The sequence below is a fragment of the Rattus rattus genome, chromosome 8 (genome assembly GCF_011064425.1).
Source record: "Rattus rattus isolate New Zealand chromosome 8, Rrattus_CSIRO_v1, whole genome shotgun sequence".
NCBI classification, from domain to species: Eukaryota; Metazoa; Chordata; class Mammalia; order Rodentia; family Muridae; genus Rattus; species Rattus rattus.
In genome coordinates this window covers 62,001,927-62,023,757 of record NC_046161.1, presented here as the reverse complement: position 1 = coordinate 62,023,757, position 21,831 = coordinate 62,001,927, and the positions used below count along the sequence as shown (strand labels likewise).

The following is a 21,831-nucleotide window of genomic DNA, read 5'->3' as shown; positions in this document are numbered from 1 at the left end:
CGTCTGCGCACCGTGCACATTGAATTCTTGGTGCACAAAAAGGAACAAGGGGTGGTAGTTAGCTTAACTGGAACCGAAGTTACAGATGATTCTAAGGCACTATGGGGGTGCTGGGACTCGAACCCGGGTCCTCAGTAAGAGCAGCGAGTGCTCTAAACCGCCGAGCCAACACCCCAGTCCAACCACTCTAGTTTGTAAGGACCTTTCTAAATCTACCTGCCCAACACTGACCATGCCCAGTGTTTAAAATGTCTGTGGTGAATCTCCTTTAAACAGTTTCCCTGAGTCTCACCCATTCTCTTGGGTACGTCCATCTTTCTGGGCCCTTCCTTTAAACAGTGTGCTTAACCTGTATTGCAATATTTATCAATTGACTTAGTTAGGATTTCTATTGCTCTGATAAAACCCTATGACCAAAAGCAACTTTGGAAGCAAAGTGTTTATTTGAGCGTAAGATTCTCAGGTCAGGCTCGATCGCTGAGGAAAGTCAGAGCAGAGGCAAGAACTGAAGCAGAGGCCATGCAGGAAGGTTTCTTTCTGGCTTGCTCCCCATGGCTTGCTCAGCTTTCTTATAGAAATTATATACCACCTGCCCAGGGGAAGCATAACCCACAATCACATCAATCATTAATCACACAGTGGCCAAGCCCGGCATTGGTGGTGCACAACTTTATTCCAGCAGTTGGCTGGCATAGGCAGGGGGGTGTGCATGAGTTTGAGGCCAACCTGGTCTACAAAGCAAGTGCCAGACAGTCAAGGCTACACAGAGAAAACTAGTCTCGAAAAACAAAAACAACAACAGGTAAACAGACAGGCAGAAAGACAGACAGAAAGACAGACAGACAGAATCCACCAAGGCAAATGGGAATTTAAAGGAAGGGTGAATTATTCCACCAAAACACATGCAAACATTCACTACTTTTTTCTTTTTTAAAAGATGCCTTTATTTGATGTATATGAATGTTGTGCCTTCATGTATGGAAATGGACTTCCCCTGAGCCTGTTGCCCAAAGAGAGGGTGCCAGATCCTGTGGCAATGGGATTATGGGTAGTTTGTGAACAGTCACAATGGGGATGACAGCCTAACTTTGGTCCTCTGAAAGAAAAGTAAACTCAGTTAACTACAGAATTATCTCTCAAGCCCGTAATCTCTTTAAATTAGCTAAATACATAGATGAAAGAGAGAAGGACAGAGACAGAGAGACAGACAGGTCACTGACAGAGACAAAGACAGAGATAGAGGAGAGAGAGAGAGAGATCCGCAGTCTTGCCTAGAGGAGGCTTTTTTCTCAGTTGAGGTTCCCTATTCTCAGAAGTCATGTGTTGATTTCCCACAGACACATTAACCCAAACTATTTCACGCTGGCTGCTTTGGACCTGAAATTCTTCTCTGTATCTAAGCTGTGAATCCTGGTTTGGGCCCTAAAAGATTATAGAGACATTTCAGACTGCTGGGAGTGACAGAGAAAATCTGCATTTGTTTCCCTAAGCCCTGGACCCTTGACAATGACCAACCTCAGTTACAAAAGACCCAATCTCAGAGAGAGAGGAAAACACAGAGAGACAGACAGAAACAGAGAGAGACAGAGACAAGGTTTTGATGGAATAATTTGCCATTCCTTTAAAATCTCATTTTCCTTGCTGGATTTTGTCTGTCTGGGTGTTTTGTGTTTGTTTGATTTTGTTGTTGTTTTCAGTGTTTGGCTGCCCTAGAACTTGCTTTGTAGAAAAGGCTGATCTTGAACTCACCTGCCCCCCTCTCCCTATGCCTGCAGAGTGCTGGGATAAAAGGCAGGGCCACCATGTCTAGTTTTACCTTACTAGCTTTTAACTGGAAAGAGGAATGCTCGTGTCCAGTCTTAGAAGAGAATGAAAAGTAAGTATTTTGTGTAGGAAAAGGATGTGGGCACACACAGGTTTCTTAGTGCTTGGGAAAATTGAAGAACTGAGCATCTACTAGTCACACACACACACACACACACACACACACACACACACACACACGTACTGTTAACCTCCGAGTCATGGGCCATCAAGTACTCCCAGGCATCTCCACAGTGACAGAATGACAATTGGATTTGCAGAGCAGTGACCCAATTCAGTCATTCAGAGGGATAAAAAGGACAAACATGTCACAACACTGGCAAAAATAGGCAAGCAACAGCATGTGAAATAAATACCATAAACACCATGGTGAGGAATAGGAAGAACTCTGTACTGGCTGGTTTGGTGTGTCCACTTGACACAAACTGGAGTTATCAAGCTTCCCTTGAGGCAATGCCTCCATGAGACCCAGCTGTAAGACATTTTCTCAATTAGTGATCAAGGTGGGAGGACTCATCCCACTGTGGGTGGTGCCTTCCCTGGGCTGGCAGTCTAGGGTTCTACAAGAAAACAAGCTGAGCAAGCCAGGGGAAGCACTGAGTAAGAGGCATCCCTCTGTGGCTGCTGCATCCGCTCCTGCCTCCAAGTTCCTGTCCTGTGTGAGTTCTGGTCCTGACTTCCTTTGGTGAGGAACAGCAAGGTGGAAGTGTAAACTGAATAAACCCTATCCTCCCCAACTTGCTTCGTGGTCATGCTGTTATGTGCAGGAATAGAAACCCTGACTAAGACAAACTCTAAGACTGAGTCCAAGTCACCATGACTTTATGGATGGAAATGGAGTTGGGGACAGATTGAAGCTTACCTGGTGGCTAGAATGGAGGCCAGGCATTTTCCCCACCTAGTGTCCCCAGGATTAGACAGTTCACAATGCTGTAGTCAGCACTAAGTTGACCCAGGAAAGCTGCCGCTGACTGTCATGGGTGAGTACGTCTGCGTGTTACACCAACATTGTGCAGCTTTGAGAACTTGTGTTAAGAGCATCCTGTTTCAGAGATGGAGTCTAGAGAGGTAGCGCCTAGGTTTAGGGGACTGGCTGCTCTTCCGATTCCCAGCGCCCACATGGCGCTCAGTGCCGTCTGTAACTCCATTTCCAGGTGATGCAACAGATGATGCACTTGCAAGAAAAAAAAATGCATGTAAAATCTGAAAAAGAAATCATTTTTAAAAAGGTCATATCGAAGAATACTGTGCATACAGCACAGTAAGAATGGTTTCTTTGACTATACATGGACTGACCCTGGACTCTGACCTCATAGGTAGCAATGAATATCCTAGTAAGAGCACCAGTGGAAGGGGAAGCCCTGGGTCCTGCTAAGACTGAACCCCAGTGAACTAGATTGTTGGGGGAGGCGGCAATGGGGGAGGTGGGGAGGGGAACACCCATAAGGAAGGGGGAGGAGGAAGGGATGTTTGCCCGAAACCGGAAAGGGAATAACACTCGAAATGTATATAAGAAATATTCAAGTTAATAAAAAAAAAAAAAAAAAAGGTCATATCGATTATTTTGTGATGAACATAAGAAAACCTTTGTTTTCTTTTTTTAAATGATTATTGTTTCTTTTCTCTTTCTTTAAGGAGGGGTCTTATCAAAAGCAAGCCTCCAACTCACTGTGGTCCTAAGGATGGCCTTGAATTTTTTGGCCCCCATCTCTTTCAAGCTGGGATTATAGTGTGTCTTGATATTTAAGAAAAAAATTAGGGTTGGGGATTTAGCTCAGTGGTAGAGCGCTTGCCTAGGAAGCGCAAGGCCCTGGGTTCGGTCCCCAACTCCGAAGAAAAGAACCAAAAATAAATAAATAAATAAATAAATAAATAAATAAATAAATAAGTAAATAAATACTGAGCTCACAGTGAGAGCTGCCGTCTCTCTTCCACAAATACTTGGAGCCCAGTTTTAACAAAAAAAAAAAAAGAAAAAGAAAAAAATTGGGGTTGGGGATTTAGCTCGGTGTTAGAGCGCTTGCCTAGCAAGCACAAGGCCTGGGTTCGGTCCCCAGCTCCGAAAAAAAGAAAAGAAAAAATTGCAAATCTGATAATATTGCTCGGTTTCAGGAGCATATTTCTGGCGTGCACAAAGCCCTGTGTTCAGTTCCCAACACCTCATGTAAAGTTAACATGGTGGAACACTCACGGAATCTCAGAAGTTAGGGGAAAGCTGGGTGTGGTAGCATGCCTTAATCCCACTGAGAAGGCAGAGGCAGGTGCATGTCTGTGACTTCCAGTGAGACCAGCCTGCTCTACAGAGTGATTTCCAGACAGCCATGGCTGTTACAGAGGAAGGCAGCAGGAACAACATTAGGCATTTTCTCAAGAGAAAGCCAAGGCAAATTACGATTACATCTGCTTAAGGGGGACACTGTGAGGTTAGGAGAAAGGGACACAATGTGGAATAGTGAGACCAGTACTGAGTTGTGAACACACGAGAGCCACTTTCAACAATTCTGGAGTGAATGATGTGCTGTCAGAATCTACAGTTATCAGTGTCTTCAAACTTATAAGTATTTCACACGAATGCCCCTTGCGTACAACTTTTGATAATTGGAAATACCACAATAAAACATTAAATACATCACGATTACGTGGGCTTCTTTTACCCCACACAAGCTAATCATGGAAAAACATTTTAGAAGAATGAAGTCCAGTTTGACTGAATAAAAACAGTTTTGAATGTTCTGCTTCTGTACTGTATTAAATTGTACCAGTCATTTTTCTAGAGGTGAAAGGTTATTAAAGCCACTATTATTGATTGCAATGTGAATATTCCCAGAGCCATCAGGTTAATGGTTCACTTTTTTTCAGGGGCCTTGGTTCCTCAGGCTTCAGCACCAAGCTTGGTACCCAGCAGGACCTCAATAAATAAATACGAGTTGAATGAACTAATTAGTAAGACCTTTTATAGCTCAATGTACCTTGTCTGGTGGCATATTGAGATTTATTCCTGCTTTGTCACAATTACAGATGAAGCCACAGTTAATGTTCTTTAATGATTCTCCTTATTACTGCATTATGATAAATCCCTCTAAATACTATTACAAGATGACAGGGTTTAGAGAGATATACATCACTAAATTGTCCTTCCGAAAAATGATTTCATCCTTCATCTTCTTGCTAATGTTTCCTTCCATTCCAGTCTTTCGTTTCCTTTATTTACTTAAAAAACAAACAAAACACAATAAAGAGATTTTCCCCTTTGTCACTGAAGCTAATAATGGAAAAGCATCTTAGAAGAATGCAGTCCAGTTTGACTGAATAAAAACAGCTTTTGAATGTTCTGTCTCTGTATTGTATTAAATTATACCAGTAATTTTTCTAGAGGTGAAAGATTGCTAAAGCCACTGTTAAATTGTTTCCTTTTCTTATAGATGCTTATAGATGCTGTATATATTTGGAGAGATCTTTTCCAAAAATAATGTACTGGCTACATTTGTGCCAATCTGACACAAACTGTAATAATAATAATCTGAGAGGAGGAAACCTGGATTGAGGAAAGACCTCCATGAGAGGGGAGGGTGAAACTGGGCAGCAGTGGTACATGGCTTCAATCCCAGGACCCAGGAGGCAGAGGAAGGTAGATCTCTGTGAATTCTAGACGAGCCTGGTCTACAGAGTCAGTTCCAGGAAAGCCATGGCTATAACAAGAGAGACTATATCTTCTAAATAACAAACAAACAAACAAAACTACAAACAACAAGCTATTAGAGACAGATATGTCTCAACAAATGATAAATAACATTAAATGTCACATTCTGTGGATTTCTGACACTTTTGTAAACTATCTATCTATGTAAAGTAATCTGGTCTGCTGCCCATTAACTACTCTCAGCTGTTTCTAAATAAAATATCTAGCAAGCACTCTAGCAATTAACTCAGCCAAGAATTTGCTATCTGGCCCTTAACTGGTATTGCTCAATCATCTAAAGACAGTTTGTAATGGCATGAATAGAAGCACTGTGTCCAAGCCTTGTACTTTAAAATTTTTGTAACAATAGAGGAAATTTATGCCAATAAAACTCCTGATTCTGCATCTAAACAAATTCTGTACCCATGTGAGAAATTATAACTTCAATCTAGTAATAATTATATGGATTTCTACTAAATGAGATCATGGCTACACAATCAATTCTAGCAAACTCCTTCCTGTTAAATTATACCATTTCTAAATTCCTCAGAAAGACAACCTTAGAATAACCACCTTCAGCTCCCCTCCCCCCAAAGTCCAGGGTACTGGGGCAATGACTCTTCAAAGCTACTTCCAGCTGTATATGGGTGTTGAGATATCTTTGAGGGAAGAGGGGAGGGAAAATGGGGGAGTTGTTTGGCCTTAAGAAGGCCACACCAGTCCCCAGCTCCGAAAAAAAGAACCAAAAAAAAAAGAAAAAAAAAAAAAGAAGGCCACACCAATGATTATTGTAGTCTCCGATGTCTATCCTGACTGGCTGAAAGTCCCTGAGATCAGGAGTTCAAGCAGGTTAGTTCATGTGTTACAATGAGACTCATCAAAGTTGTACATTCTGTAATACATAAATCTCTAAACAATATTTTAGTATTATCATGACGTTTGCTTTTTGATTCTCTGGAATCTAGTTTTCAAGGGGACGGGGTCTCCCTTTCTCAAATCTAGTATATATAATTCTGGAAGGTGTCCAGAATCTTATCACGTTTTCTAGAAGCACAAAGACAAAATCTCTTTCCCAAACCAGCATATCCTTTAGTCAGCAATCAGAAAACATCTATCTTGTATTCTCTCCCAGAGAAATAATATAACCACAAAATTCAAAATAACATCCATTTGGAAATTTAAAACAATCGAAAACAAATTAAGTGGGAGCCGACCTGGTCCCACAGTTCTCTGTACCCAAATAACATGGGGGAGAGAGCTAAACTCTGAGAAGTGTTCAGACAATTCTGAAATCTCAGGGGAGACCACCACCTCTGCTCAAATTCCTGGACCAAGAGGAACCTGCCTACAGCCCTCTGGACACAGGAACTGAGGAGCAGTCTGGGACAGGATCGTTCCAATTTCTGCCTGTGCCCAGAGCTGAAAGCCAGTCTCCAGGAACTCTAACACCTGATAGCAGAGGTAAGGCCACCACTTCTGCTCTAGGGACCTACCTGGACACAGGAACAGTCTAGGACAGAATTGTTCTAGTTTCTGCCTACACCCAGAGCTGACACGGCTCTCTGTACGAAGATTCAGCTGGGAAAAAGCTGGTCACCAGGAGTGCTGACACACAGGCTTACTAGAGGGTCAAGCCACTGTCAGAGACAGCAAGACCAGCTCACAGCAGAGACAACAGGATGGTGAGTGGCAAGTGCAAGACCTAAGCAACAGAAACCAGGGCTATGTGGCATCATCAAAATCCAGTTCCCTTACAGAATTACAGGAAAACACAATGAGACAGGTGAAGGAATTAAACAAAACCATCCAGGGTTTAAAAATTGAAATAGAAACAATAAAGAAACAATAAAGAAACAATAGAAACAATAAAGAAAGCACAAAGTGAGACAATCCTGGAGATAGAAAACCTAGGAAAGAGATCAGGAGTCATAGATGCAAGCATCACCAACAGAATACAAGACATGGAAGAGAGAATCTCAGGGGCAGAAGATACCATAAAAAACACTGACACAACCATCAAAGAAAATGTAAAACTCAAAAAGCTCCTAAACAAAAACATCCAGGAAATCCAGGACACAATGAGAAGATCAAACCTAAGGATAATAGGTATAGAAGAGAGTGAAGACTCCCAATCAAAGGGCCAGTAAATATCTTCAACAAAATTATAGGAGAAAACTTAAGAAAACTTAACCTAAAGAAAGAGATGCCCATAAACATACTAGAAGCCTACAGAACTCCAAATAGATTGGACCAGAAGAAAAATTCCTCCCATCACATAATAGTCAAAACACCAAATACACAAAAAAGAAAGAATATTAAAAGCAATAAGGGAAAAATGTCAAGTGACATATAAAGGCAGACCTATCAGAATTACACCAGACTTCTCACCAGAGACTATGAAAGTCAGAAGATCCTGGGAAGATGTCATACAGACCCTAAGAGAACACAAATGCTAGCCCAGGATACTATATCCAGCAAAACTATCAATTAACATAGATGGAGAAACTAAGATATTCATGTAAAACCAAATTTATACAATATCTTTCCCCAAATCCAGCCCAACAAGGGATAATACAGGGAAAACTCCAACACAAGAAAGGAAACTACACCCTAGAAAAATCGAGAAAGTAATCTCCTTGCAACAAACACAAAAGGAGAGAGACACACAAATATATAATTCTACCTCTAACAACACAAATAGCAGGAAACAACAAGCACTATTCCTTAATACCTTTTAACATCAATGGACTCAATTCCCCCAATAAAAAGACATAGACTAATGTCAACAAGCGTGCAGAGGGTACCTGGAAGAGAATGGGGGACAAGAGACATGAAGAAGGACGCCAAGACAAGAGTATGATCAAGGCAATAATTTTATTTTTTCCCAAGGTTGAATTTATACCATAACAGGGGTAACAGAAGGAGGGGGGAAGTGTGAAACATTTACACAGGCCAAGGACACAGTACTCGTGTGGTCAGCTCATGTCCACATGATGTTGGTTTTTCAGAAAGGTTACAGATTTGTCATAATATTAGTCAGCAGGATGTTGGTTTCTCAGAAAGGTTACAGGTCATCACATTGGGCATCTTGACATCAGATGTATTTCTCAGCAACGTCACAACTTTATCATCATTATTCATCCTGACCACCAGGTTTGTATTAGTCTTCTGCAGCTGGCTGGGGATTTTCTATGAACCCAGTCATACTTAACTCTAACTATACTATTGATATCAATAACGGAGGGTTTTAAGGGCATCGCTCCCAACAGACTAACAGACTGAAAATGAAAGAGGACCCAACCTTTTGCTGCAACAGGAAACACATCCCAGGAACAAAGACAGATGCTACCTCAGAGTAAAAGACTGGAAAACAGTTTTCCAAGCAAATGGTCCCAAGAAACAAGCTGGAGTAGCCATTCTAATATCCAATAAAATTGACTTTCAACCAAAACTTATCAAAAAAGATAAGTAAGGACATTTCATATTCATCAAATGAAAAATCCACCAAGATGAACTCTCAATCCTGAATATCTATGCTCCAAATGCAAGGGCAACCACATTCATAAGAAACCTTACTAAAGTTCAAAGCACACATTGCACCTCACACAATAATAGTTGGAGACTTCAACACCCCATTCTCAGCAGTGGACACATCATGGAAACAGAAACTAAACACAGACACAGAGAAACTAACAGAAGTTATGAACCAAATGGATTTAACAGATATCTAGAACATTTCATCCTAAAACAAAAGAATATACCTTCTTCTCATCATCTCATGATACCTTCTCCAAAATTGACCATATAATAGGTTACAAAATAGGCCTCAACAGATACAAGAAGACTGAGAAAATCCCATGCATCCTATTAGTTCTTCACAGACTAAGGCTGGACTTCAATACTAACAAAAATGACAGAAAGCCCATATACACATGGAAGTTGAACTACTCAATGATAACTTCATCAAGGAAGAAATAAAGAAAGAAATTAAAGACTTTTTAGAATTTAATGAAAATGAAGGCACAACATACCCAAATTTATGGGACACAATGAAAGCAGTGCTAAGAGGAAAACTCACAGCTCTGAGTAGCTCCAAAGAGAAACTGGAGAGAGCATACACTAGCAGCTTGACAGTACACCTAAAAAGCTCTAGAACAAAAAGAAGCAAATAGATCCAAGAGGAGTAGACAGGAAGAAATAATCAATCTCAGGGCTAAAATCAACCAAGTAGAAACAAAAAGAATTATACAAAGAACCAACAAAACCAGGAGTTGATTCTTTGAGAAAATCAATAAGATAGAAAAGCCCTTAGCCAGACTAACCAGAGGGCACAGAGAGAGTATCCAGATTAACAAAATCAGAAATGAAAAGGGAGAGATAACAACAGAATCTGAGGAAATACAAAAAAATCATCAGGTTTTTCTATTCAAAAGCCTATGTTCAAAAAAACTGGAAAATATGAATGAAATGGAAATTTTTCTAGACAGATACCAGCTACCAAAGTCTTATCTCCTAGGACATCTAGACCCAGTCAAATGGAAAATGGACAGTAACCACCATGCTTGTTTTCATCCATTGGCTGATATTGCCTCAATAGTCCTGAACCAACAATTCATCAGAAGCCTTCAGGAGAGGACATTCTCAATGTGGCACTCACAGGAGAAGGGATAAACCTGGCTGTAGACTCTCATTTAAGAAAAATTCCTGGCATCTCAGAATTATTTGAACTGGTATATTTATGTCCAAATTTCCAAAAGCTATCATCATAAAATGATGAAACAGGAAGGTTCTAAGTCCTTCTTAATCCCTATCAAATGAAGACTGAAAACCTTTCATTTCAGCCTTTTGTTTGTTTGCCTTTAGCAGTTTAAATAATCCAAGCCTGGAGAGATGGCCACTGTCCCACAGGACCCAAGGACGATTTCCAGCATCTTCACAGAGGCTTACGACCATCTGTAACTCCAGTTCCAAGGGACCAAATGCCCTCTCAGACTTCTGAAGATACAAACATAATACACAAACATGCATGTATGCAAAACAGTCATACATATAAAATATTTAAAATCTAAACTTTTTTTAAGTGTAAGTCCCTTTAAGTACAGTTGATCCTTTCATTTGGTCATAGTGTCATGGGCGTGTGTAAGTGTCAGTGCGTTTGTCTTAGGCTTTCTATTGCTGTGAAACTCCATGGCCATTAAGCAAGTTGGGGAGGAAAAGGTTTATTGTGCTTACACTTCCACATTGCAGTCCATCCTTGAAGGAGGCCAGTACTTGGGCTCAAACAGGGCAGAAACATGGAGAAAGGAACTGAGGCAGAGACCATGGAGGAGTGCCACTTAGTGGCTTCTTCCTCATGACTTGCATAGAATCAGGAGCTAACAGGTATCTGATGGGCTGGATCCTTTACCTTCATTCACTAAGGAAGACAATGCTCTACAGGCTGTCCCAAGGCACAACCTTTTTGTTATTCTTTGTGTTTTGTCTGGTTTTTGAGAAGACAGATTCTCTCTTTTTATAGCACTGGCTGTCCTGGAACTCATTCTGTAGAACAGGCAGGCCTCAAATTCACAGAGATCTACCTGCCTCTGCTTCCTAAGTGCTGGGATTAAAGACATATACCACTGCAGCCCCGGCTTCACACCCCAATCTCATGGAGGTCTTTCCTCAATCCAGGTTTCCTCCTTCAGATGACTACCGTCTCTGACAAATTGACACAAATGTAGCCAATACATTATTCTGATTGCAATTTTTGGAAAAATCTCTCCAAGTGTATACAGAACCTATAAGCATCTGTCAGAAAAGGAAACAATTTCAAAGTGACTTTAGTAACCTTTCAACTCTAGATAAATTACTGGTATAATTTAATACAAAACAGAACATTCAGAAGGTATTTTTATTCAGTCAAAGTAGACAGTATTCTTCTAAAATGCTTTTCCATTATTAGCTTCAGTACTAAAGGGGAAAATTACTTTACTAGGTTTTGTTTGTTTGTTTTAAGTAAGCAAAGGGATGAAAGACTGGAATGAAAGGAAATGTTAGCAAGGAGATGGAGGACAGAGCCGTTTTTTCTGAAGGAAATTTAGTTATCTCTCCCTAAAGCCTTTGATCTTGTGATTCTACTTACAGGAATTTATCATAATGCAGTAATAAGGAGATTTCATCGAAGAACATTAACTGTGACTTTATCTGTAATCATGACAAAGCAGGAATAAATCTCAATGTGCCACCAGACAAGGTACATTGAGCTATAAAAGGTCTTATGAATTAATCCATTCAACTTGTATTTATCAAGGTCCTGCTGGGTACCAAGGGCCCCTGAAAAAAAAAAAGTGAACCATTAACCTGATGGCCCTGGGAATATTCACATTGCAATCAATAAGAAGAAGCCCCCATAATCGTGATGTATTTAATGTTTTATTGTGGTATTTCCAATTATCGAAAGTTGTACATACAGAGCATTCATGTGAAATACTTATAAGTTTGGAGACACTGATAACTGTAGATTCTGACAGCACATCGTTCGCTCCAGAATTGTTGAAAGTGGCTCTCATGTGTTCACAACTCAGTACTGGTCTAACTATTCCACATTGTGTCCCTTTCTTCTAACCCCTTAAGCATATGTAAAACCTTTTGCCTTGGCTTTCTCTTGAGAAAATGCCTAATGTTGTTCCTGCGCCGTCCTATGTAACAGCCATGGCTGTCTTGGACATCACAGTCTAGGCTAGGCTGATCTCACTAGAACTCGCAGACATCCACCTGCCTCTGCCTTCTGAGTGGGATTAAGGCATGTTACAACACCCAGCTTTCCCCTAACTTCTGGGTTTTGAGATTCCGTGTGTGTTCTATTATGCTGACTTTACATGAGGTGTTGGGAACTGAACACAGGGTTTTGTGCACGTCAGGAAAATGCTCCTGAAACTGAGCAACATTCTCAGACTTGGAATTTTTTTTTTTTAAATATCAAGACACACTATAATCCCAGCTTGAAAGAGATGGGAGCCAAAAAATTCAAGGCCATCCTTAAGACCACAGTGAGTTGGAAGACAGGCTGGAATAACACTGTTCATCAAACAAAGGAACAAACAATATTCATTTAAACAGAACAAAGGGGTATGTTTGTAAGTTCAGCACAAAATAATATAGACTTCTTTCTTTTAAAAAAATTTTTCAAAAATGCTTTTTAGAAATCTTACATGCTTTCTTGCAAGTGCATCTGTTGGATCCCCTGAAACTGGAGTTACAGACAGTAGTGAGTGGTGGGAATTGAACACAGGTCCCCGGGAAGGGCAGCCAGTCCTCTTACATGCTGAGCCATCTCTCAAGACTCCCTCTCCCACATCAGGCTTCCTTAAATCAAGTTCTAAAAGTCACGTGATGTCTGCAGAACACTGAGACATAACCACTGATGACCACAGAGGCAGCTTTCCTTGGACAACTTAGTGCTGACTACAGCATTGTGAACTGTCTAATCCTGGGGACACTGGGTGGGGAGCTGGCTGGCCTCCATTCTAGCCACCAGGTAAGCTTCAATCCGTCCCCAACTCCATTTCCATCCATAAAGTCATGGTGACTTGGACTCACCTGGGGTGCCTTCAGTCTTAGAGTTTGTCTTAGTCAGGGTTTCTATTCCTGCACAAAACAGCATGACCAAGAAGCAGTTGGAAAAAAAGGTTTATTCAGCTTACACTTCCACACTGCTGTTCATCACTAAAGGAAGTCAGGACAGGAACTCACAGAGGTTAGGAACTTGGAGGCGGGAGTGGCTGCAGAAGCCTCAGAGGAATGCCTCTTACTCGATTACTTCCCCTGATGAGCTCAGTTTACTTTCTCATAGAACCCTAGACTACAAGGCCAAGGGCATCACTAACCACAATGGGATGGGCCCTCCCCCCTTGATGACTAATTGAGAGGCATTTGTCTCTCAGCTGGGTCTCACGGAGGCATTTCCTCAACCGAGGCTCCTTTCTTTGTGATAACTCCAGCTCATGTGGAGTTGACACACAAAACCATCCAGTACAGAGGTCTTATTTTTCTCTCATAGTGGTATTTATGGTATTTATTTCACTCGCTGTTGTTTGCCTATTTTGGCACTGTTGTTATATGTTTGTGCTTTTTATCTCTCTGAATCTGCATTGGGTCACTGCAGATTGACAAATTGCAATTGTCATTCTGTCCACTGTGGAAATATCTGGGAATATTTGATGGCCCATGCTGAGGAATTTAAGAATACAGTACCCGTGTGCCCTTGGATTCTCTTTCCCCGTGTGTGTGTGTGTGTGTGTGTGTGTGTGTGTGTGTGTGTGTGTGTGTGTGTGACTAACAGATGCTTAGTTCTCCAATTCTGCTGAGTACTAACAAAGCTCTGTGTCCCCACATCCTTTTCCTACCCAAAAAACTTACTTTTCATTCTCTTCTAAAACTGAACGCCAGCATTCCCCTTTCCAGTTAAAAACTAGCAAGGCAAAGCCAGGTGTGGAGGCCCTGCCTTGGATCCCAGCCCGTGGGAGGCAGAGGCAGAGGCAGATGGACACAGGTGAATTTGAGGCCAGCATGGTCTACAAAGCAAGTTCCAGGGCAGCCAAGGCTACACAGAAAAGAACAACAACAAAATTAAACACACAAACAAATAAATACCCAGACAGACAGAATCCACCAAGGCAAATGATATTTTAAAGGAAGTGTGATTTATCCCATCAAAACCCTGTCTGTCTTTCTATCTCTATATGTCTCTGTCTGTCTATGTCTCTCTCTCTCCCTCCGTCCCTCCCTCTCCCTCTATTCCTCTCTTCCTTTCTCTCCACCTCTCTCTCTCTCTCTCTCTCTCTCTCTCTCTCTCTCTCTCTCTCTCTCTCTCTCTCTCTCTGATTTATTTAGCTATTTAAAGAGATTAAGGGCTTGAGGATGGCTCTGTAGTTAAGTGAGTTTACTGTTTTTGCAGAGCACCAAAGTTAGGCTGTCATCCCTGACTTGACTGGTCACAAACTACCCATAATCCCATTGCCACAGGATCTGGCACCCTCTCTGTGGGCAACAGGCACTGTTGAAGTACATTTCCATACAAGCAGGCACAACATTCATATATCAAATAAAGGCTTTTTTTTAAACAACGAAAGAAATTAGTGAATGTTTCCATGTGTTTGGGTGGAATAATTCAACCTTCCTTTAAATTACCATTTGCCTTGGCAGATTCTGTCTGTCTATCTGTCTTTCTACCTGGTGTTCTTTAGTTTTTTGAGACCTGGTCTCTCTGTGAAGCCTTGACTGTCCTAGCACTTGCTTTGTGACTCAGGCTGGCCTTGAAATCACGGATATCCACCTGCCTCTGCCAGGCAACTGTTGGAATAAAGGCTTGAACCACAGTGCCTGGCTTGGACCACTGTGTGATTAATGATTGATGTGATTGTGGGTTATGCTTCCCCTGGGCAGGTGGTATATAATTTCTATAAGAAAGCTGAGCAAGCCATGGGGAGCAAGCCAGAAAGAAACCTTCCTGCATGGCCTCTGCTTCAGTTCTTGCCTCTGCTCTGACTCTGTCACTGTCTCATTGTGACCTGAGAATCAAAAGCTCAAATAAACGCTTTCCTCCCCAAGTTGCTTTTTGTCATAGGGTTTTATCACAGCAAGAGAAATCCTAACTAAGTCAATTGATACATATTACAATACAGATTTTAAGCACATTGTTTAAAGGAAGGGCCCAGAAAGATGGATGTACCCAGGAGAATGGGTGGGACTCAGGGAAACAGTGTAAAGGAGTTTCAGAACAGACATTTTAAACACTGGGCATGGTCAGTGTTGGGCAGGTAGATTTAGAAAGGTCCTTACAAACTAGAGTGGGTGGACTGGGGTGTTGGCTCGGCGGTTTAGAGCACTCGCTGCTCTTACTGAGGACCTGGGTTCGAGTCTCAGCACCCCCATGGTGCCTTAGAATCATCTGTAACTTCGGTTCCAGTTAAGCTAACTACCACCCCTTGTTCCTTTTTGTGCACCAAGAATTCAATGTGCATGGTGCACAGACGCATACATGACACAGCACCATACACAGAGAGTCAGTCCCAGTGAGAGAGGAAGGTTGACTGGTCTAGGGAAAGAAGGAAGCGCGCCATGTGTGCCTGTTGTACTTCGCTGTCCTTACAGCTCTTCTCTAGGATTTTGGTAATTTTTGAAGCTAATATCGTCAAAGTTTTGCTAGGAAATCTAAATGAAGTCTCAGGGGAGTTTCCCTGGTGACACCTGGCTGGATTACAGTTGATAATTTGCCTGGTAAGGTCCTTATCTCCTTTTGTTTGGGTCTATAGTTCATACGTACTATCACATTATAAAGTTCAGCTCCTCCAATAGTGCGAGTAGGTTACTGCGCACCTCAGAATCAGAAGTGAAATCCATCTTAGCCCTGTGTGTTCGCAGCCTGCTTGGGTTCCTGCATGCCCTGTTGACAAACACAAATCGTCTGCTGAATTAGTTTTGCTTTGCTTGTGTTTTCCTTTTTATAATGTCAAGATTTTTCCTTCTTTGTTTCTTAAAGTTATTTTCTCCGTTGTCATATAATTCATTATTTCAGAGTGAATAGATTAAACAAATAAATATTCATCATCTTTGCTTACTGTGGGACAGGTCCTCAGGTGAGCCAAGGCAGAGTAGATTAGCTCCAGGGAGTCTCATCTCAGGTCTGAGAACAGATCTCTGACATGTAAGAATCCTCTTTTTGAGCCAGACGTGGTGGTGAATCCCCTTAATCCTGTCATTCAGGAGACAAAGGCAAGCAGATGTCTGATTCAAGGCCAGCCTGGACCACATAATGGGTTCCAAGTCAGCTCGTGCTACATGGTAAGACCCTTTCTTAAAATAAATACTACCCTTCATTTCATAACTCCCTGGCTGAGACTTCTGTCCAGTGTGACACCTTCAGACTCCATCTGTGCGATTGTCTTGGTGGAAAGCACAGAAATCTTTCACTTAAAATACTTTGTTGGTATCTGATGACCCAAGAATACTGAAACAATCGTTATGTATCAGGAAGAGAGTGAAATTCATCTGGGAGAAACTATGCTGGGTCTGAGCATCCTGCACTGAGACCTGAAAGTGTCTCACCTGAGCCCATCTCTGGACCTCTGGGAGCTTTGGTTTCTCAACTGAAAATGAAGCTGAAATCTTCCTATCTAGCATCTGCCTGACAGAGATGCTGTGAGGACTTACAAAATAATAATATGCCCGGCGTATGCCCAATATACAGTTGATTGATAAATCTTCAATATTTTATTTAAGTTTTTGTGCCCTGTAAATCAGTTTTACCTATCTTAGTAGCATACTTTGATCACATTTTATTTCCTTCCAATGAGTTTCCAATTTTTTTCAAGACAGGGTTTCTCTGTGTAGCCCTGGCTGTCCTGCAACTCACTTTGTAGACCAGGCTGGCCTCTAACTCACAGAGATCTTCCTTATTTTGACTCTGCCCATGCTTCCTGTTTTGGTTTGTATATGCTTGGGCCAGAGAGTGTCACTATCAGAAGGTGCGGCCCTGTTGGAGTGGGTGTGTTACTGTGGGTGTGGGCTTTAAGACCCTCATCCTAGCTGCCTGGAAGCCAGTATTCTGTTAGCCAAATTCAGATGAAGATGTAGAGCTCTCAGCTCTTCCTGAACTGTGTCTACCTGGATGCTGCCCTGTTCCCACCTTGATGATACTGGACTGAACCTCTGAACATGTAAGCCAGCCCCAAATAACTGTTGTTCTTTATAAGACTTGCATTAGTCATGGTGTCTCTTCATAGCAGTCAAACCCTAACTGAGACAGAAGTTGGTACCAGGGACTTGGGTGTTGTTGTGAGAGGCCTGACAATGCTTTTGTTTGGAAGAAGGTGGACTTGGGGACTTTGGATTTGGAAAGCAGTAGAATGCTTTAAATGGGGCTTAATGGGCTGTCCTAGTAGGAATATGGAAGGCTTTGGTACTAAGAGTAATTTGAATTGTCTAGACCTGGCCCATGAGGCTTCAGTGGAGAATTTCAATATGTGGTCTAGAGACTGTTTTGTGATGTTTTGGTGAAGAATGTGGTTATTTTTTGCCTTTGTCTGAAGAATCTGCCTGAGGTTAAAGTGAAGACACTCAGATTAATTGCACTAAGAAAGGAAGTCTCAGAAATGTCCTTCATAGACTTTAATCTATGGCAAATCTCTTGAAGAACATTTTGAATAAGCATACCAGGCTTAGAAAAGAAAAATATAAAATATATAGTTGAGTATTAAAGGCCACCAGGACAGGAAATGGAGCTGAGTTCTATGTTCATGGATATTAAATTGAGTTAGAGAGTGGGACTTTGGGGCAAGATCCTACCCAGGTAAATTTAGATCTGGGTACGTGTTGGTACAAACCTTTAATCCCAGGAGATAAAATCAAGCAGTTATCTGAGCTCAATGCCAGCCTGGGAGAGATAGAGTAAATTATAGGTGTAGAGAAGGTTAAACCCAGGCCTGGTGGTACACACTTTTAATCCCAGGAGACAGGCATGCAGATCTCTGAGTCCAAGGTCAATCTACATAGCAAGGTCCAGGACAGGTCAGACGGGCTGCTGAGAGGAAAGCTCCACTGGGGTAGTCTCTGTAGTCATGGGGAGATAGACGCTGCTGCCTTTGTTTGGCTTCGGTCCTCACAGCTCTAAAAAGAAGCAGGATCTTGATGGACTCTAGGAGCTGAAATCTAAAGCGGAACAGATTATGAACCAGTTTGGCCCCCAGCACTAATCAACCTCTCCAGTTTCTCATCTATAAAACCAGAGCCAGCCAGCACCCGGCGCAAGGCTCCATGACCAATAACACCACCGTGGAAAGATACGGGGCACTCCTGGGACAGGTCTTAGCCCTGAAAAAAAAAAAACCAGGTATTGGCCAAGAAGAAATTACAAGACCTAGTAAGAAAAGTGGATCCTAATCAGCAGCTGGATGAAGATGTGGAAAAGATGCTGCCACAGATCGCTGATGATTTCACTGACAGTGTGGTGATGCCAGCTCGCTCGGCCCGCAAGTCCGGTACCCGAGAGGTGAAAGACGTCCAGCTGCATCCAGACTGCCTGTGAAACATGTGGATCCCAGGACTTGGCTCTGAGGAAATCCCACCCTACAAAAAAGTTTGCACCACAGAAGCTCACAAACAGAGAATGGTGTTGATCCGGAAAACAACTAAGAAATAGCACAGGGAACGGTCAGGGAATGGACGACATGTATTTGCAGAAACTTGAGCTGAGACCTCAGTCATCTCATCCTTGGATTTTTTTTTTAAATGCTTTACAGAGCAGCACATATTTTTTATTAACAGTACAGCAATATCTATAATGACTGAGAAGATCTGCTAAAAGAATAAACCCTCCTACGCCACCTTCTGGTCCCTCTTCCCTGCTGTCTGAAAGAGAAGCAGTGTATCTTCTGGAGAAGATTTTGCCTGTGGTTTATTAAATAAGTGATTGGCTGCAGGAAGTCCGTTTGGGTTGTGCTGGGTGAGACAGTGTTAGTAGGCTTGTAAAGGGTTTGTCTCCTCCTTCCCCTGTCCCTGTACTTTGTAATGTCAGTGTTTCTATGACAATGAACTTGATTTGCTTTTCCAGAATAAAGGAGTTATTAATTGAAAAAAAAAAGAAGTTGGGAAACAGAAAGCTTGTGATAATGTAATAAAACAAGAGGGCCATGTTTCAGCCCTAGCCAAGCATCAGAACTCTGTAGCTTCAGTGGCTTTAGAATAAACAATGCAAGGGACAACTGAGACAATTGATGCTGGTTGTCTGGAGCTAAAAATATTAGTGGTGATTAAGAAGAGACCAGCATCACTGAGGTGAAATCTTCTGAGAGTAGAAAGAAGCTGTGCTTCAGAGATAGCCAAGGTTGTACCTCATGCTGCAGCTGTACTTGGTAAGGTGTAAGAGTCACCCAGATGGTTCTACAGATTTTGAATGCATGAAGGGGTCATGAAGAACAGCTGAGGCTTGGCTCTGTGAGAGGCCATTGAAGGTCATCAGTGAGGGTACAGCCTCAATTGTAATGCACAGCTTAGGACTGAAGGGGTCATGAGGAGGAGTTGAGGCTTGGCAGCATGAAGAGAGCTTATGCGAAGTTATTGGTGAAGCCGAGTTGCTGCGGGAGATCCCAGTGTACTGGAGATGCCAGTACCATGGGACGATCACCAAGAACAGCAGCAGGCAGTGAAGTGGATCAACCTGAGCTTAGAGTGCTGCAGAGGGCAGAGCTGGAGAAGGGATGCCAGTTCTTTGGAGAAGCCCAGAAGACCATGTGTGGATCCCAGACATCGAAACAAGAAGCTGTAACATTGACGTTGCCTTGGAGATCCCAAGATGTTCAAGATGCGAGAGCCGTGGGCCCACTGCTGAGGAAAATTACTAACAGGGAATCGAACTAGCCCAAGAGGAAGAAGTTTCTTATAGTCACCAAAGATGAGAAAGGAGTTGGAGATCTGAAGGCTGCATTGACTCAGACATGTAGTTACAGAGTTTGGAGTTTGTCCAGCTGCTTTCCTGTCGTACTTTGGGGATTAAAGTTAAGTGATTGGATGAATCTCAGAAGAGACTTTCAATGTTGGACTTTTAACATTGTTGAGACTGGTGTAGACTTTGGAGACTTTGGAAGTTTGACTAAATGTACTTTCTATTATGCTATCGCTAGATATGGCCATACCATGTGTTCGAACAAGCCTATGGGGGCCAGGGAGTGGAATGTCAAGGTTTGAATGTGCTTGAACCAGGGAATGGCACGATTTAGAGCTGTGGTCTTGTTGGAGTAGGTGTGTTAATGTGGACGTGGGCTTAAGACGCTCATCATAGCTGCTTGGAAGTAAGTATTCTGCTAGCAGCTTTCAGATGAAGATATAGAACTATCAGCTTAGCCTGCACCATTCCTGCCTGGACACTGTCATGTTCATGCTTTGATGACACTGGACTGATCCTTCAGATCCTGTAAGCCAGGCCCAATTAACTGTTGTCCTTTATAGAACTTGCATTGGTCATGGTGTCTGTTCACAGCAGGAAAACCCTAAGACAGAAGTAGATATGGATTTAGATATGGATATGAATATATGTATATGTACATATATATATATTCTCTCTTTTTAAGAAGTGTTATTAACATGTTTTCATGAAACTTTCCACAATAAAAACGACACTGGGATTCAGATTTTTAAACTTAAAGAAAGGTGATTTTTATAATCCCAGCATCAGAAGGCAGAGGCAGGTGCAGTCGTGTGACTGGGAGGCAAGCCTGGAGTTTAGGGATTAGATCAACCTTACTTTTAAAATTACATTTTTATTGTTACGTAGGGAATAGCCTTCAAAATCTACCTTTCATGGATGGATTTTTCACAATATTAGATGGTTAGATCTCATGTAAGTAATGAATTATTTTCCATTTTATAAATTAAGACACCAGCTAGGGAAATGTAAAGGAATCCAAGCAGAAAACATAGGTATTTTGTACACCTTTGGGGTGATAACCAGCAGTTCTGGGTCTGTTTCTGTCGCGCATCCTGTACATTGTTGTTTGTCTGTTTCTTTAAATCGGTTTGCTACATTGGAGCTAGGATGCATTATGAGCAAGACAGGCTTCTTCCCAGAATAAAAACAGTAACCTCTTAGAGGTTTGAGGTTAGAGAAGACTTACACGGGTCCAAATCAATTGTGGAAAATTTAACCATCTCCTTTAATCTTATCACTTGCCTCCAAGTGACAAGCCCCTCCGGCTTAGAAAATGCAGAGATAACATTCTTTTGTGTCGTGCCAGTCCTAAACACACAGGGCGAGGCGGGGTCCTCAGAGTTCTGCATTCTGTCTCTCAGGCCTGGAAGCCCCTGGAGTTGTAGCTGGGCCAGGGCACTAGCAAACCTGCCCTGTGACCATCTGATGTGCTGGCTCTCTCTCCAGCTCTGCCCTCAAGCACGCCGTTGTTCAGGCACTTCTGAGATTCTTCATCTTGCCTCAGAGGCTGACTTCTGCCTTCCCATTATTGGTGGAACTGAGCTTCCCAATTTGATAGTATGGGATACTAACAGAACAAAACAAAAAGAAAAAAAGAGACCTTACCAGGCAAATTATCAACTGCAATCCAGCCAAGTGTCACCAGGGAAACTCCCGAGATTTCATTTGAATTTCCTAGCAAAACGTTGACAATACTAACTTAAAAAATTACCAAAATCCTAGAGTAGAGCTGTAAGGACAGTGAAGTACAACAGGCACACATGGCTGTGCTTCCTTCTTTCCTTAAACCAATCAACTTTCCTCTCTCACAGGGACTGACTTTCTGTGTATACGAGTTGTCCCATGTGTATGTATGGGGGTGCTG

The 21,831-nt window shown here is 42.0% G+C and overlaps 1 pseudogene; it reads left to right on the top strand.

Moving 5' to 3' along the window:
- Nucleotides 1-18,210: 18,210 nt before the first annotated feature.
- Nucleotides 18,211-18,802, top strand: LOC116908125 (annotated as a pseudogene).
- Nucleotides 18,803-21,831: the final 3,029 nt, after the last annotated feature.